The sequence below is a fragment of the Myodes glareolus genome, chromosome 15 (genome assembly GCF_982192425.1).
Source record: "Myodes glareolus chromosome 15, mMyoGla1.1, whole genome shotgun sequence".
NCBI classification, from domain to species: Eukaryota; Metazoa; Chordata; class Mammalia; order Rodentia; family Cricetidae; genus Myodes; species Myodes glareolus.
This window is the reverse complement of record NC_142040.1, coordinates 64029204-64042137: the sequence shown is the minus strand read 5'-3', so window position 1 is coordinate 64042137 and position 12934 is coordinate 64029204.

The window sequence follows — 12934 nt, the reverse complement described above, 5'->3', positions numbered from 1 at the left end:
GGGTGATTGCTGTTATCATTTATAATTCTGTGTCACAATCAGGCAGATAAAATTGTCTTTGGGAGGGGCTATGCTAACCTAGCTATTAGACGTTGTTCAAAAGAATGTGGCTCTTCTCAAGACACCTGTTTACAGTAGAACTGCCATTGCGACAGATGTACTTGGAACGTCCCCCAGCTAATTACATGGGGACTGCTGTAATCAAGAAATCCCGAGTAGAAATACAAGATGGGAATTATGCTTTGGAGACTGAATGTGAGAACCACGCTGTGGCAAACATGTCAAAGTGTCACATTTCCCTAGAGAGTGAAGCTCTCCTATAAACCCGAAACACAGAGGGAAAGAATGTGGGGTCTTCCCAGAGATCAAGACCATATTGTCATTGTTTTCATCCTTAATTATACTCATTTTCATGACATGTCTTCTGTCATGAAAATATATGCAATAATTGACATCCAACTGAGTCAGTAGTTTCAAGACCAGACAAACACATTTTATTGGGATCCAGTGGAATGTTTCTACAAATGTATTCCAAAAAGTTGTAGTATTTAATAGTTAATAGTCATCTAATGTTTGACCAATTTTTAAAATATACCTAAATAGCTACTGCTTAATCCTTGAAAAATCTGCACAGGACAGCACACGTTTGCCTACTTATTCACCTTACTTTGATGATACAAATACATGATGCAGAAATCATATGTGTACTATTGGGTTTACAAATATAAGAAGAGCGTTTGACATTTATACTGTTGTTTGGTTATTTTAAAAATGCACTAAGAGAGAGCAAACAGGAAGTGAGAAAAAAAGCAATGATGCCTTTTTTCCAGAAGTTTGAGAAGAAACAGTAAACTAATAAAGACTTTTAATGACACATGGAATAGTAACAATGCCTTTATTCCTTAGTTTCACATTTCTATACATGGGATACACACTTATGCACATACACACAAAAAAGACAGCTCCATTCACTAAAATGCTCAAAAATTAAATATGTAGACTCTAACTCATGTAATGCCATAAGTTATTTCATATTTAGGGAATAACTTCTAAACTAACATGTGGGTTTGTGTGTATGTGTATATATGCATATGTTAAGATAAGAGTTATTTTTGATTGACACCTAAAAGTGACAGCTATCCTTTTGCACGTATATTATTGCTTACGTTTTGGGGCCTAAAGAATACATTTCCACAGGTAGTTAGTAATTTTATATTAAGTAACTTTAACATTTACTTTCTTTCTGTCTTTAAGGGGGGCAGAATTTGGTTTTCTGGTACCTCTATCTAGTTATTGTCTCACAGTTCTCTGTGTCCTCTAGTACAGGTGGCTCTGGTGCCATCTTTAGAACTTAACTGATCCTGAGTTACCATTCACAAACCCACACTCAACCACATAACCATACACATAATTAAAGCAATTAAAAAAGCACAATAAATCAACTCTAGCCACTGTTTCTTTTTCCTTTCCTCTTAGCCATGTGTTGTTTTACATCCTTCAGAAGCATCTCTCCAATCCATAAATATATTAGCATTGTTTTGATGTGTCTGCTTTAATTTTGTTAACAGGAGTCTTCCAATTTCAACCATATTGCTAAAAAGAACAGGGATTTGTTTTCTGTTATAGGTGGACAATATAAAACTGCATACACATGTCATATTTTCTTTGTTCCTTGGTAAGTTAGGAGACACGTAGCTTGTTACCATTCTTAGATATGGTATGTAATGCTGACCTCTTATTCACATACTAACCTCATTTCTTTGGAGCATTAAATTTCTCAGTCACAGTTCAACAGTAACACAGATTTATGTTGAGTATATGCTGTATTACATTCTAAGTACAGGGAATGCAAAATTATATGTTAATATGAGCTAATAAAACTAATCAGATGAGGAACTATGCACTAGTGGTGAACATATGGCAATTATAATAAAAGATCTGATTGCAACATCAGTCTAAGATAGTTCTTATTCCCTTGATTTTCCAACGTTCCTGAGAGCCTGTCTCCTGCCCTCTCACTCCCAGCTCTGTGTGTATAAGTGTGTGTGTGTGGATGTATATGCTGTTTGTGTATACCAATTGAAGAGCCAGAGATTGAAATCTATTGTCCTCTATCACTTCCCAATTTATTCTTTCAGACAAAGTTCCTCTTTAAACCTGGGGCTAGCAGTTTTGACAGGACAGCAGCTGGCCAGTGATACACATGCATCCTGCTATCTCTGGTTTCTGCACCCTGGAGCTACAGAGCAGTGGCACCTCACCCAGTTTTCACACACGTGTGGAAAAACTGACCTCAAGATATCATGATGCATGACCAGCAGATAGAGTCATCCCTGCAGCAAGCAAACTATGTGACTCTTTCTAACATTCCCTTTTATATATATATATATCTATACCTCTCTCTCTCTCTCTATATATATATATATATACATATATATATATATTTCAGCAGAATTCTAGTCATTTAAATACAATATCACTAAGATGTAACTAATCACAGTGATCAAGTTAATAACAAATGCAAAGGAAAGGCAAACGAGAAAGACTCTAGATACTTCCTCACATGTGATACCACACTTAAGTAATTTGCCTAATTAAGAAAGAAAGTTCATACATATGCATCTACTATTTTACATATTGTAAAACAGAATGAAGCCCCAGAGGTCTCTTTATTCATCTGTTCATGTTGCTACAACAAAGTACCTTAGATACCATAAATAATAAACAAAAGAAATATGTTTTTAAGAGTTTTCTAGTATGGGAAATCCAAGGTGAAAGTGCTTCCTTGCTGGTGTTGCCATGTACACAGAGGATCACTTACATCCATGTGGTCCTATACACAAAAGGAATATGGAGACTTGATCCTTCTTTTAAGAAGCTGTATTGAGGACTCTGCCTTAATTTTCTCCTCATCTCTCAGAAGTTCTATCTCTTAGTATTATCATCTGTTGAAGAAGAGACATCACAGGAGATTTCAGGAAATAAATACTTAGTCTAAAGCTGTCCATGAAGTTTTTGAAAGCAGGTACAGTATGGTAAATCTAGTGGAGAGAAGGAGCTGCAATAACAAACACTGCTAGAGGTTTGATATTCCCGTACAGTACTCGACTTCTGATCTGTTTCATAACAATATCTGGTTTTTGCATAAAGCAATGATAACTCAGGAGTGATGACTATAAGTGGTGAGGGTTCAGAAGGTAAGTATTTTTAAGTTAAAATTTCTGTGTAAAGGTAACAGATACTGAGTGACATACAGTTTTTCGACTATTCCTGGATGCTTAAAATCTGAGATCAAAGTGACAGGAAAGCTTTATTCTGTGCTATGTTTCTGGTTGTAGGTAGCTGTGTTTTCTCTTTATCGTTTCTTATTTGTGTCAAATATTATTCTTGTTGAAAATAAATCAGCAATATTGTATTAGGCATTATATTAACACATTTTAATTTTAATTATTCCCTTAATGATGTGATGTCCAAATCCAGTCATACTCTGGCACTGTAGTATCAAGCTACAGCTGTTCCTATCTCCTGGTAATGAACCTCACTGTGAGGAGGACACCAAATACCATGGCAGTATTATCAGCCTAAGCAAAAACTGGATGTTTTCAATATACCTCATGATTTATGGATGGAGAGTTTAGTTGACAAATCAGCACTTTGTTCAGATAAAGTAGAGACACCAAAATCAGTATCCATGCTGAGCACTGCCAAACTCATGGACAGGCAGGATTTGGAGAAGGTTCAGATGAGATCCTCTTACAATGTGCTTGAAGAACCTATTTCTGTCCCACAGAGATTGGCAGGTGTTATACATTTCACACCAGCTGAGCAGGACAAAAATTGAACAAAGCAAAACTAAACAATAACAATAACAAACTTACACACCAATGAGACATAAAGAACTTACATTCCAAGTGCTTATGCCCAGTCTACTTGTGAGGTCACTTTATTGCCGTTTCCTGAGTCTGTCATACAGTGAACACTACGACATACTAAAAATCATGTGGGTAAATAACTTATCCCATAACATACTCCAAATACTATAATATGAATTGACAATTTTCCTCCCTATTTCATGTCGTCCTTCCTAAGGTGTGATTGTATTATAATGTGGCAATAAGGTATACTCAGCTGTAATATACTACATTCCACATCATAGACTTTTGGTTTCATTTGGTCCTATCTCACTCTTGAAATTTTGGCATCTATCATTATTAGTGTGTTTTATATCCAGTTCCATCCTGCATGCACTGTGGCAAGAGATGATCTGTTTTCCTAAGTCTTGGTGTTTGTTGGAGTTGTTTCCAGAGCAAGTACATTGAGAATTGACCTGTGTATAAATAAAGGAGATTATCCATAGGAAACAATAAGATGAACATCATAGTGCTCGAATCACAGGTATACCAAATAGTAGGCTAAAGTGTTATTATATTACTTTTTATATATTTATTTTTTAAATTTCATTTACATTTCAACCCCTGTTCTGCCTTCCACCCTTTCTCCTGTTCCCTCCTTGTCTCCAACCAATTCAACCCCTCCATCCACTCCTCACAAAGGTTAAGGCCTCCCACGGGAAGTCAACAAAGTCTAGCCCATTTAATTTTCACAGGACAAGGCCCCTCCCTTCTGCATTAATTTTGAGCATGGTATCCTACCGTAGAGCATGGTATCCCTCCCATAGAAAATGGTCTCCAATAAGCTAGCTCATGCACCAGAAATAGGTCCTAGTCCTATTGTCAGGGGCCCGCAGATAGATCAAGATACACAGCTGTCTCCCAAATGCAGAATGCCTAGTTCAGCCCCACAAAGACTCCACAGCTCTTCTTTTTAAGCTACAGTTATAAGGTATTTCAGAAAATGCTGAAAATATAATATCAAAAACTAAAAAAAAATGGGTCTATATATGTTTTTCTTTGGGTTCACCATATTACTTAGCTTCTCTAGGATCATGAACTATAGGCTCAATGTCCTTTGTTTATAGCCAGTTTCCACTTATGAATGAGGACATACCATATTCATCTTTTTGGGTCTGGGTTACCTCACTCAGGAGAATGTTTTCTACTTCCTTTCATTTGCTTGCAAAATTCAAAATTTTATTGTTTTTTTTTTAACCACTGAGTTGTACTCTAATGTGTAAATGTGGCACATTTTCTTTATCCATTGTTTGGTTGAGGGGCATCTAGGTTTCAGCAGGTTCTGGATATTACAAATAATGCTGCTATGAACATAGTTGAACAAATGCTTTTGTAGTATGATTGAGCATCTTTTGGGTATATTCCCAAGAGTGGAATTGCTGGATTCTGAGGTAGACTGATTCCCAGTTTTCTGAAAAACTGCCATACTGATTTTCAAAGTGGTTGTACAAGTTTGCATTCCTACCATCAAATGGATGAGTGTTCTCCTTATTTCACATCCTGTTCAGCATAAGTTATCATTGGTGTTTTTGATCTTAGCCTTTCTGACAGGTTTAAGATGGTATCTCATAGTTGGATGGTGCAGACTGATGGGCCACTGGCAGTGGCACCAGGATTTACCTTACTGCATATATTTTTGGGGGGCTTTTTGGGATTGTATTCTCTTTGGAGGTATATCTTGTTCAGCCTAGATATAGTAGGTAGGGCCTGGAACCTTCCTCAAAGCAATGTGACTTACCCTCTCTGAGGATTAGATGGGGTTAGGGAGGCTATGCAGAGGGAATGGGAGGAGGGGAGGAAGTGGGAACTTGTATTGGTATTTTTTAAATAAAATCTAGTAAATTGAAAAAAGCTAAAAAACTTAAAAAACTAAAAAGAATAATATTAGAACTTCATGCATTCAAATGACCAACTTCTCAATATAATGAAAAAAGAAAATATGAAAAAATGTAATCATATGCTTAGAATAACTATTTTAATATGTGCGATTGGAAGAATGATCAATTAAGTTTCACAGGATGAGAGAGCAAAGAGCAAAGATTTTGTTCTTAAATTCTGAGAAATTCCAGACATCCGTCATCATACAGTGAAAAGTGAATGATAAATTGATAATAATCATCTAGAAAACATTTCTTTTCAAGTTGAGTTTTATTATATAAAGACAAATCAATCTGGACTGTCAAGATCAGAAAAAAAAGTCTTGAGATTTCAAAGAGTAGACACTACAAAATGTACCACACGAATTTCCTTTCTTTTCTTTCAAATGTAGCCAACTAGATGAACAGAAGAGAGTGACATCTGGAAGACAGAGGGAAGAGCCAAAAAAAAAAAAAAAAAGCTACAGGCTGTGGAACTCCTAGATCAAGCAAGGTCAAATAGTGATTGTTTTCTCCCAAACAAAAAAATGTATCAAGAATTGTTGAAAAGTTTGCTTCAACTGCTCTAAATCTTCTTATATACTAATGCATTTCTTATGAAAAAAATCTCTAGGAAGATTTGCCAGAAGGTGATAATAAATCAGTTTCTACTACTTGTCTTGGAATCTCAGGGAAATCATTTGGGTTTGAGTTCATACCAAGATATTAAGAAGCCAAAATTTCTTATGAAATGCTTTGATTATGAAAATGTGAAATGTCTATCTAGGTTATCCAGCATACGTAAGGATAATCCAACCTTGTGCAATCCAAGTATGGGAAGACTTACCTGATGTATTTTTAATGAAATAAGTAAACAGGCAATAATTAATGAACTATGTTATATAGTGTGGGTTTGAGACCTTCATTAAAAGAGTGGCCAAAGCAGCAAGATTAAGATACATGGACAGAATAGAGGAGTCTGGGGTTAATGTTAGCCTTTCAATGACTGCTTGCTACTGCCAGTAGTTTGGGGAGAGGTCTATAAAAGGTTAGAAATCTACAGCCCATCAGGACACAGCTTACCAAGTGTTTGGACATATTAAGCTGACAAATGAAAGACCTAGAAATTGAGCACGCCCTTTTTGTTAGCAGCTAGGAATCTGTGTATCCACAAGCATTGAACTCATGGGAAATAAAAGCATATTACAGTTTCTGCAAGAAATGATCCTGATGCATTCACCTCATGTTAAATAGAACTACACACATAAACAATATGTGGTTGGTGGTGGGTGGCTTCAGTGTTGCAACTGGAATGAGCAAGACTGTCATAGAATAAAAATAAAATAGTAAGTCATAGTAAATACATCCCTTCAAAATATGAATGGGTGGTAGAATGTCTATGTGGTATGTACAAGGAGAAAATACCCTTCCTAGCCAATTGTACCTTCTTACTTTTTATTAGTTTATATTAATAAATTACTTGGTGAAGCAAAAGCATACTAAAGTACTTTTAAACATTAAGACAACTTTTTTCTATTAACCCGACTACGTTACCAGAAGATTTAGGAAAATTGATTATATTGAAACTTCTATATCTTTCAAACTAGTCACTAGATATTATTTATTATGGCTGCACTTTAATATTCATAAGGCAGTGCCATGAAAATATTAAAGTTTGAATAATTTAGAATAAAAAAGTCCTGGAACAAGACTTATTGTTATGAGAAGTTAATATTTATTTTCAATATTTTTTGTTAAAATGTTTTACTATTCAGCAGAATTATTAAGAAGGTTTAATCTTTGGAATATATATAAATACTCATTTTAAATATATTTTAACTAGCTTTATTAAGACATAATTCATATAAGACTCACCTACTAGAGGAATGTAATGCAATGCTTTAAAGTTATTTACAGAGTTGCACAATCATTAGCATAATGTAATTTAAAACATTTCCTTTATGGCAAAAGTAACCTAGCGTCTATTAATAAGCCTTTATTTATCAACCTAATCCAAATTCCTTTCAGCTTTTAATTTAAGTTCTGTTCATGTAAGTTTGTCAATTTGGGGATTTTGAATAAAAAGAATCGTGTAGGATTCAAGCTTGAAGTGAGTATGCCTTTTATACACTTATAATACTTTTTTAGAATATGCAGGGTTTTAATTCACTTTTGTGATAAAATAATATACTGTGTATATATATATTTGTATAGCTGATAAATTGGAAACATTTTCATTTATTGACCATTGGGAATATTGTTGTTATAGACATTTATATACCAAATTTAAGTAGCTATTTGTTTCGTTTATGTTGATTAGACATACAAGGAGAATTTAGCATATATTTTATTTATGAATTTTTTTCTTGAATAAACTACAGGACAATAAAACTACACTCATTAAAGTTTGCAGATGAGTACACACACACACACACACACACACACACACATGAGTGTAATATGAAATTTAGTTGTGCCTAGCTACCATGAGCTACTTCTGAAATTCACAAACTAAAAGAAGAGAAGAAATGAATCAGCTTGGAGGCTCTGTGTTTCAAATTTTAGATGGCAGTGTCTGCCAAGCTCATATTTCTGTCAAAATAGCTTTTATTCTTATTACAGATTCTCTGAAAACCTAAATGACAAAAATGATCACATAGGTAGTAATTTTGTAATTTTTTGGCTGAGTGGTCCCGAGTCTATTGGCACCCAACAGTGAGGAAAATGATTTATAAACAACCACATCACCTGATGTTCCAAAACTCCCCAGCTCTCAGACTTGAAAACGTTATTGCAGCAAAGATTTTACATGTTTGATTGACTTTTACTAAATTCGGTTTCCAATGACATTTTATCACAGATAAGAATTTCAAATTTTAAATTTGTTTATTTGTTCTGCTATTCCTTTCTTAGGAAGTCCACTGAAGCAATATACAAACACAAACTTTCTAAACATACTTCAAAATTTTGTAATCTTAAACGTGTTTTAAGGAAAAATATCTAATTGCTGGAAACTAAATAATCATTCTATTTTATAAATACGTTATTCGATTATGTAATTAATTCTTTCAGGTCTCTTTTCAGTGTTCATAATCTTAAAGACATTGGAAACTGATTCTGATTACATTATCTAATTTATATTTTTAGATTAATTATTTCTTTATTTAACCTAAACTAATATTGTAAGGGTCAGAACCGATCTTTCATACTGTTTCTTATATTCCAGTAAATGCTGGGGCCATATCTCAGTCATTGAACACTGGTCTCTCATTCACAAGATTTAGATTCAATCCCTGGTACTTGTTTGAACAAAACAGATATTTTTTAATGACCAAAACACTATTAAGAGAAGAATGGGGTTATTTCATTCGCTTTTTCTATCATAATTTAGATATCACTGATATACTAAAATCTGTTATACTGATTAGTAAAATAATTTCACACAACTATATTTAAAGTTAGTTATTTTGTTCAGTATTTAGGTAAAGATAACCTCCCACAGATCTGCTCCATGATAAGTTGAAACTTGATCCCATGAAGATCTAAACTCAAAGCACCCATGTTCTCCTCACTCAAGGTTTTCTCTCCTTTCAGTTCCTTTATATTAAATTATCAAGATTCAATAGGACAAGATTACAAAATAGACGCCCATACCACAACTTCTGGGAGGAGATTATAGACAATTGGAGAGGTGGAGATAATTACTACATGCCATTATAAAGAATATGTCAAACTAAGTACTTTTACATATTGTCCTATTTTGGGTTAATACTATTGCTGTGCTGAAACACTGTGACCCAGATGATTGCTGTAGATAAAAATGATCTTGAATGTCAAAATGTATCAACAGTTAAATGATGCGTGATTAATAAAAACTCAGAGGAACATATAGTGGTTCAACCTGAAGACAGAAAAGCAAACAGCCAGCCACTGGCTCTTACCTCGACCTCGATTCAAAAATGGAGATCCTGACTCCAGGAATCTCAGAATAAGAATGAGACTGAGAGCTGCCTCCTCCTGTTTTATAATGCTCTCTCATTCTGGGATTAAGGGAGTCCACCATTACTGCATGGATTCTATGGCAAGATAATGTGGTTACTGAGATTAAAGGTGAGTGTCATTATGGCTCCTGGGATTAAAGATGTGTATAATTGCTGCCTGTTCTGTAAGGCTTGCCAGTGTGGCTGTTTTACTTTTCTCATCTTCAGGCAAGCTTTATTTATTGAAAATACAAATGAAACATTTGATTATATACAAAAGGGCCATTTGTCTTAGTCAGGGTTTCTATTGCGGCAACAAAACATTATTACCAAAAAGCAAGATGGAGAGAAAAAAGTTTATTTATCTTACACTTCCACACTGTTGTCCATCATTGAAAGAAGTTAGGACAGGATCCCAAACACAGCAGATGACTGGAGACAGAAGCTGATTTAGAACTCATGGAAGGGTGCTTCTTAGTGACTTGTTTCCCATGATTTGCTCAGCCTGATTTCTTACAAAATGCAGAACCTCCAGTCCAGGGATGGCACCCCCTTCCATAATCTGGGGCTCCTCTATCAACTGTAAAATAAGGATATGCCCTATTTTATGGAAGTGGTTTCTCAGTTGAGGTTTAATCCCACACACCAGAAATAAAAAACACCAGAAAAATCGAAAAGCTTTCAAAAGATGTGAAAAAAGACCATTAGGACCATTAGCAACATTTTTTGTTTGTTTGTTTATTTTCTGGTAAAAGTCTTAGCAACATTGTTTTTTTTTTTTTTTTTTTTTTTTTACAAAGTGGTAAAAGTTCTTAAAATTGTTACTACAAGATTGTAAAACAAGCAGCTTCTGGGAATCTTGTAGAACAGAAATCTGGTATGTAGGGGGCGGTGTTGGTAACTGCAGGATCTAGACCACACAATAGCATGGTACAGCTCTGCCAGGGGGTTACTCCAGACTAGTCTGTCACCTCAATTGAAAAAACTCTGTTTTGTACTGAAGACATTTTAGTTTTTATAAAGAATTTGGGTTGCAGGATTATTTATTTATTTGAGATAAATAAATTAGTTAAACCATGAGTTTGAAATATTTGCTAGAAGATTTTGAAAATAAAGCACAATTTGTACTTAAGTCCATGTATGTGTATTGGACCAGATGCATGGTTTTCCTTGAATTCCTGAAGTTTTAAAATAAGATGGAGACTCTAGAGGGATACATCAGTGTTTATGAGCACTGCTTGCTAGCTCTTAAGGACCCAGGTTTCATTTTCTGGACCCAGTTGTGGTTCCCAACTACATGTAACTCCAGTTTCAGAAAACTGACATTCTCTTCTAGCCTTTGAACCCACCAAGCATGTGTGTTGTGCGTGGACATACATGGAGACAAATATTCATGCACATAAAAATAAATTTAAAATTTTACAAATAAAATGGAAAATAATATTTTTCAAAGTGCTAGAGAAAATTTAAGTGATTTAAAACTATATATTTTTGTGGGATTTAATGAAGACAGTTTAAAAAGAATCCAGCTGGTAGGCAGCCAGGGGAGGGCCATGACAAAGATGTCACTGGTTACTAAGATGCAGGAGGTAAGGAAGAAAAATGCAGTGGGGATATGGATAAATATGATAAAGGTCTTCACTAATCACAAGCCTAAGAATAAAATAATTCTTGTCATCATTAAATATTAAGTGTTCTGTCAAAAGCAATTTCTGATGAGCTTAAAAGCATTTCTTAAACCCATGCTGTCTTTTCTCTCTAATATGTGAATTACTTTTCTTGCATTGCACAGTGCTGGTTCTCTTTTCTTAGTAGAATTTTACTTGCAACAGGCATCAAACTTTCAGGGACATCCTGCAGCACATTCTTTTTCGAGGTACTTGCAATAATTATGAGTCACAAGTTGTACTACATAAGAAATATATTTGACTCAAGAACTGAAAATGAGCTTGTTTCCATTTGCCTCACAGCTCTTAGTCGACTCAGATTTGTCTAACTAGGTAATTTCAAAATAAATATCAATAGCAATTAAAACTGTTATGCTATTTCTACTCTTATATTTCTTTTATATTTCTTAAAAGTTATATAATAAAAGTAAAGCCTGGAACTAAGCAGATACTTAATAAAGTACGTCCCTCAAAAGCCTTACCACCAAATCTACGTCAAAAAGGACAGGTTTAAGTGTCTAAATTGTGCAGTGTGGAGGTGCAAACCTGCAGTTTAGAAGCCGAAATGGGAAGAAACGTCTTTCTGGTTCCAAGCCAAGCCAACCTTGCTGAGCTGGAGAGCTGCAGGTCCATGAAAGATCCCATCTCAAGAGATGAGGACATCTATCTTGAAAATGATGTATAACGTTGTTCTAGTTTACAGATATCTGTGCATATACATGCATAAACTCATATGCATCTTTTTGCATATATCTCACATGTTAAAATAGCTGAACACTATAACAAATACTAAAATATGCATAGGCAAGAATGGGGACATCAGAATGGGTTAATGACTTCTATTGACTACAGTAAACATCCATGAGAATATAGTATATCAGAATGGGTTAATTATTTCTCTTGACTTTCGCACAACATGGATGGCATTTCATTAGGAAATGGTGCTTACGATTTCCAAGAGAACTCGAGATGCAGCCTCTCAGTTTATTTTGAGCAATTCTTGATGCTGTGTTGGAACATTTATTTATCCACTCAGATGCATTTCTATTTATTTAGATGGCAAATTCCACAAATACTTTTAACCTTAAACATTTTTGCTTCAATATAGCTTAAAGGATTTTAATGCATCCTTACATGCTTTAAATAATTATCCAGATAAGTTTAAATGTTAAGATTATAAATAGCTCAAGAAAAATTCAGATTTCTTCTTTTATAGTAATAAAGGATTTGCTTTAGTGGGCACGAAACTCTTCCAGCTTGCTTTTTCTTTCTCTCTCTCTCTATTGGAACCTGGCACTTCCATTCCAATGGCACGGAGACTGCTGTAAGTCTCCTTTATTGTAGCCCAGCTGTTCTTGGTGGGCAGATTCTTTGACGGGAGCAGTGGTGGCAACATCACAGCTGTTGTAATAGCATTCCTGTTATGTCAAAAGTCTTCATTATTATTGGTTTTGATCCTACAAAATAAAACAAATCCTGCATACATTTCTAGTTAAATAGAGGTTTCCTCTTTCCCTGAG